The sequence below is a fragment of the Grammomys surdaster genome, unplaced genomic scaffold (genome assembly GCF_004785775.1).
Source record: "Grammomys surdaster isolate TR1022 unplaced genomic scaffold, NIH_TR_1.0 125996, whole genome shotgun sequence".
Lineage (NCBI taxonomy): Eukaryota > Metazoa > Chordata > Mammalia > Rodentia > Muridae > Grammomys > Grammomys surdaster.
The window spans coordinates 4531874-4538593 of record NW_021620812.1 but is presented as its reverse complement, the minus strand read 5'-3'; positions in this window follow the sequence as shown (position 1 = coordinate 4538593).

The following is a 6720-nucleotide window of genomic DNA, read 5'->3' as shown; positions in this document are numbered from 1 at the left end:
CCCTCCCTCATACCCCTTTCCTCAGTCCTCACATACACGGGCATTGCTGAATATGTCTGACTGCCTTCTTCATCTTTCCTAGCTGAGGGTAAGAGCTTCCATTTTGTAGATTTATTTTTTATTCTGTTTTCAGAAGCGAAGTAGCAGGTCAATGAATGTTCAGAGCAAAAACAAAGGAAAAGAATGCTCTTCTAAGCTGCATGGTGTCTGTGGATGCTTCTTCAGACACAAGGATGCAAGCATCATTCCCAAAGTCCACATTGGCCTCTAAGCAGAGAAACCAAGACTCAAACTGAGATCTAGCTGATTAAAAAAAGAACTGTAATTTAATTATTTTCGTGTGATTTCTTTCTTCCTGTAGCTCCTGTAATTTGCTGCAAAATTCAAATTATGCATAATCTCAGAGTTATTAGACCTTAGATACCTGACATTCCAAGAGTAAGATTAGATAGATAGATAGATAGATAGATAGATAGATAGATAGATAGATGCTAGATAGACAGATGATCTATAAATAATAGATGAGTGGTAAAAAGATTGATGATTGATAGATTATAGATAGATGGTGTCTTAGGATCTTATTCCTGTGATGACACACCATGGCCAAGACAACTCTTTAAAAAAAGAAAAAAATTTAATTGGAAATAGCATACATTTCCAGAGATTTAGTCCATTATCCTCATGGTGGGAAGCATGGCAGCATCCAGGCAGACATGGTGCTAGAAAAGGAACTGAAAGTTCTACATCCTGACCCACAGAAAGCAGAAACAGACAATGTATTATCACGTTGGGCACAGCTTGAGCCTAGGAGACCTCAAAGTTCCCCTCACACACACACACACACTCTCACACACACATAAATAGTGTGAAACACTTCTACCAACAAGACCACACCTACTTCAACAAGGTAACACCTTCTAATAGTTGATCCTTATGAGACGAGCATTTAAACACTTGAGTCTATGGGGGCCATACCTATTCAAACCACAACAGACTAAATGCATACATGTACTGGCTAGCTTTATGTTGACTTGACACAAGCTAGAGACATGAGAGAGGAAGGACCCACAATTGAGAGAATGCCTCCATAAGATCCAGACCATTGTGGGTGGAGCCACCCCTGGGCTGGTTCTGTAAGAAAGCAGGCTGAACAAACCATGAGAAGCCAGCCAGTCAGCAGTATTCTTCCATGGCCTCTGTGTCAGCTCCCGTCTCTAGGTTCCTCCTGTTACTGTTCCTGCTCTTACTGTTTTTCATGATGAACTGTTATATGGAACTGTGAACAAAATAAACCATTTCCTCCCCAAGTTGTTTTTGGTCATTGTGTTTTCCTAATAAAGACAACAAATAATAAAATGGTAGATAGAAGATAGAAAGAGGATAGACAGACAGACAGATGATAGATAGACAGACACAGACAGACAGACAGACAGAGCAAATAGTAAAGGCAAATAGACTCATCTAGATCAACAGCTTAGATAATCATAATGAAGAATTCAAGGTTGCTTTGGGAACCAGATGGCTAGATCTAGAGATAGGCAGAAGTCTGCTCCTTCCCCAGATGTCTTTTCTCGCTGCACCGGACTGAGGAGTCTTTATGAGGTTGCAATGCCGTTCATTATCATTAGATTCAGCTAGATAAAAACGGAGGAGTGGGAGGCTTGAGATGAAGAGGTGGGGGGAGTAGAAGCAGACCTTACTCTGCACCCCAGGTTCCAGTATCCCTGGGGACAGCACAGACAGTGCAGTCCTCCAGAGACGCCAATTAATTTCCTCAAATACCAAATGACACTGTCTCAGTGATAGAATGAAAAAGGAGAAATGAAACTCACTGCTTGGATGCTTGAGTTTCTGTAGAAAGGATCCTCGGGCAGGCCACAGACATCCCCTTCCCAGCATGCATTAATTCATAAACAGGCTTGAGTTCTCCACCCCTGTGAGCTACACCATTTCACATCCCCGATGAAAACTGCGAGGAAGCCCCTAATTTTCACTTCAGAAAATGCTCACTGTGAAAATGCATTGGGAATTTAGCCAGAAGGAATTTTTATGTTAATTTCTGTTATGGAGAGAGGGTAAGGGAATGAAGGGGGAAAAAAAACTAAATTAAACGATTTCAAGACCAAATAGTCACTGGAGTCATCTCATTTTCTTTTAAGAAAACAAGCCCCAAAGATGTGCCCAGTAACATCAGAAAATCATACAGACATCTCTGCTTTGTGGGAAGATCTGTGGGCTGGGAGTGAGGCTCAAACGCTGCAGGATCTGTACATGAGCCAGGAGCACACACACAACAGTGCTGCATGATCTCCACGATCAGTGATGGACTCACCCATCCAAAGTCTTAGTGGCCATCCTAAGAGACTACCTATCTGTGGCTTGCTAGCTAACTCCCACCCAGTGTCTGACTGCTTTTTGTTCAGCCATCAAACTACATTATTAATGGTTGGGGATGGGGAGTCTTAAAGTTATAGAAGAGGCTTGGAAATCCTATGAAATTTACAGAAGTTCTCCTGGAGGGAACCAGACCCGTTTTCAAGGGTTCTGTCTTTACCGCTCCCTGTGTCCCAGGGTGGAGAGGAGTTGCTCCCACAGTGGCCTATGCTGCACAAACCCCAAAATACTCTTAATTTACACAAAGTGTTTTCTAAGAAAGCTGCCTCTGGCCTGTATCAACTTGACAGCCAGAAAGGTAACTTATTCAAGGTGCTTGAGAATAGGTAAGTTTTCCCCTGTTTTGTTTCCCCAGCATCCTTCACAGCATGCCCTCCCTTCCTAAACTTTGAAAAAGCAAACTGAGAGTCTGGGACAAATGCACAACAGTAATGTGCTTGTTTAACCGGGCATGAAGACTTGATTTGGGTCCACAGAACCCACATTTAAAAATGTTGGGCGCAATGGTGGACACTTGCAGTCCCAGCACCAAGGAGAAAGAGACCATAAGTTGTTGGAGCTCACCAGCTACCTAGTCTCATTTTAACTGGTAAATTCCAGGTCAGTTAGAGATCCTTTCTCAACGACCATGGATGGCATTGTTGAAGTTTATACCCGAGGCTGTTGCCTGGCCTCCACACACAGGAGCATACACATGTATAAACAACTGCACGGGTGCACCTGCACACACATGAGCTTACAAACACACATGTACACACACACACACACACATGAACACACACACATACACACATATACACACACATACAGACACATATATACACACATACATATACATAAATATACATATATATACAAATATACATACATACACACATATATACACACATATAAATACATACACACACATACACATACATACATACATACATACATACACACATGCACACACACATACACACACACACACACACACCCCTAAAAAAGAAGAAAAGGTTGATAAAAGAATGAATGGATGGAAGACATAAGTCTTTCCACATGATTCTTGGTTGCAAAAGGAAAAGATCAAATAACCAGGACTTTCATCCAATATAACCCAGTGGTGCTTGGCAGAAGTTTTGAGGAGACTATGCCTTTCCTCAGGGAAAAGAATTTTCCTAACAAGCCAGGGTTCTGAAAGACAGTGACGGCTCCCAGGGCTACCTTCCTTGGCCAACACTATGTATACCTCAGTGGGAGGTTAGCAGAGTCAGCGTTTCACCAAGAGATGCCCAGTTGTGCAGGTTACAAGAGAGCTCCCTAATCCCTGATGGCCCCCTAAGCTGTCTGAGTTGCTCGGAGCTATAAAATTGAAACCAGGAGCTAGAGGGCCCATGTGCATCAAGACTGAGCACCAGGCTATTTAAGGTGGGTGTGTACTGCCATGAAACTGTTTCACAGTTGCTATGGTCTGAAAGTCCCTTAAAATAGGTGTGTTGATTCTTAGTCACCCATGTGACAGAATTAAGAGGCGGGGCCCTTAGGAGATGAATATGGTTTGAGGGCAGAGCCTCCTGCATAGGATGAGAATAATAAAGTCCTTATCAAAGGCTTCATGGAGGAGCTTTACCCCCTCCCACTCCTTAGTCTTTCTGCCAGAGCTGGACGTTGCTCTAGCAGACATTGCAACAAGATGCTCTCTTAGAAGCAGACAGTCGTCCTGCTAGACATCAAGATGCATGCACATATCCTTGGGCTTCCTGGGTTCTAGAACAGTGAAAAATAAAGTTTATCCGTTTCCAGACCATCCACTTTTTAATAGCGATGCCAGACTAAGGCACCACCTTCCATAATAAGCTAGCTCCAGTAAGCCAGAGGGTGAAGGTTAGCTAGATGTAAGAAAGCCTGTAAGTAGATAGTGACATACTCCCAGTGACAACTCCAAGTCAGACTTCTGAGTAACATGAATATGGAGCGTGTCTTTAGAGTCTTCTCTTCCTATCATACCTACTTCTGAACTGGATCAGATCTGCAAACAGACCTTCTAGGGATATCGACAGTTGATGGACTTATTTAGTGACTGGGAAATCAATGGCACTCACAAGGCCTGAGGCCCAGCAGCGAACAGGACTCCTCTCTGACTTCTGAAGTCTGTCAGCTGAAGACAGGGAGAGAAAGAATAGCAGAGCAGAGGGTGCACAGGTGGCAAAGTGCCTGCCTAGTTCACACGAGTACCTGAGTTTGCTGCCCAGTGCTCGTATAAAAAAGGTAGGCACAGTCCTAAGCATCTATAACTCTGCAGCACAGCACGGGGAGTGAAGACAGACAGAAGGATCAGCAGAGCTTACTGACAATCCAGCATAGCCCACGGGTGAGCACCAGGTTCTACAGAGATCCTGATTCAAAAATTAAAGTAAAAAGCAATCCAGGAAGACATGATTCCAATCTCTGACCTACACACACATGTGCACATGCACACACATAGGTGCACACACACACACATGCACACAGGCACATGCACGAGCACACACACGTGCACATAAGCACATGCACACTCATGCGTGCACACAGAGGCACTTGTACATGAGCACAAGTAGGCACACAGAAGTATACACAAATGCACACTTGCACATACACACAAGCACATATACAAGCACACACACATGCACACACGATACATGTGAGAGCTAAATGCTGTAAAGTGCCATGCATGGTATCACACAGCTGCTACCCATACTCACCATCCTAAGCCACATACTCTCTATGTCCAATGCCATCACTTCTTCCTAACTACTGTAGTTCCTCTACCCTGAGCAATGGTCGTAGGTGTCAGCTTTACTGGATGGACTTCTAGATGGTGCTATAGGTATGTCTGGGCATGTCTGTGTTCCTGGGAGGAATGGCACAAGAGTTAATGGAAACCATATTCACTGAAGGCTCCTAGTGAGTCTCTAGTTACGTCTTTCAGGCTGTGACCACATCTTTGACCAGAAGGAGGTTAAGAGAGGAACTACTTAACTCATAATTGGGGAAAAGTCCACCATGGCAGGGAAGGTCTGGAAGTGGGACTAGCTCTCACCTGTGGCCACAGGAATGCAAGGCTGTTGCTCACATTGGGGTGGATTGGAAAGCAGGACGACAGGGAGAAAGGTTGGTTAGGAACCCCAAGACCTGCCCTCCCAGCAGCCACCTCTAAACAGTTCCCCAGTCTCCCAAATTAGGACTCTCTCAGCAACCATGTGTTAAAACACAAGTGAGGGACATTTTGCATCCAACATAAAACACATCTGGAGAAGAAAGGACTCGAAGGTAAGGTGGAAATCAAGATGAGCCTTACACGGTGTGCAAAAGTTGCCTGGGGTTTCGACATAGAAGTAAGAGTCAAGTTTCCCCAAGGTAAGCTCTTCCCAGTGAGTCCCCCCCCACCCCACCCCCGTGCTGCCTGCTGTATCACCAGTATGAGTGTGTTGTTATTTAAAGCAGGAAAACAAACAAACGTGAGAGACAAAGAAGAGACAAGAAGAGACATTCACACCGATTCACACAAGATTCAAGTGTCACCCTGTGGCTGCAGGTTTATTCCCCTCCTGTTATTCAACGACACGACTAGTCTTTATACTGTACTGTGCATGTTTGTGGACTCATCTCCCCAACCTGAGAGTTAGTCTCCACTCTTTTCTTGAGTGCTAATCGATCCCCGTAATTTAAAGAGTATTTAGTAAGTAGCTGTTAAATAAATGGCAGGACCATGGTCCCCATTTTCCTCCATGTTTCAACCAGAGGCAAGAAGTGAAGAACGTGATAAAACTGGATTCACAAATAAGGATTTCTCCACATTGCACGGCCTGGCAGATAAGAGCTTCTTCAACTTAGAACAGGCCTCCAGCAGAAGACTTACAGATTCTTACCTGGAAGGGCGTGATAGACCATCTTCACTGTAGATTAGATAGATCTTCACTGTAGATTAGATAGATAGATAGATAGATAGATAGATAGATAGATAGATAGATAGGACGGATGGACGGACAGACAGACAGACAGACAGACAGACAGAGAACTTGATCATTTTCTCATTTGTACCTTCACTCAAACTAGATTAACATTGCACTAGGTCTAAGACTGTAGGGTCTTTGAGGAATACATACTGAGTAGTAACATTGCTTGGCATTTATTACATTATCTCGTATGAAAAAGCAACTCTAAAGGAGTTTAAGATGTTTTACACGAACTTAAATATTCTTCCAAGAAGCATGTTTTCCCTAGAAATTGCTCAGCTAACACTGTCGCCCTTAGGGCATGAAGATTAACGAAAGCGTTGTTGCTACTGGAGAGATCACAACGCCTCAA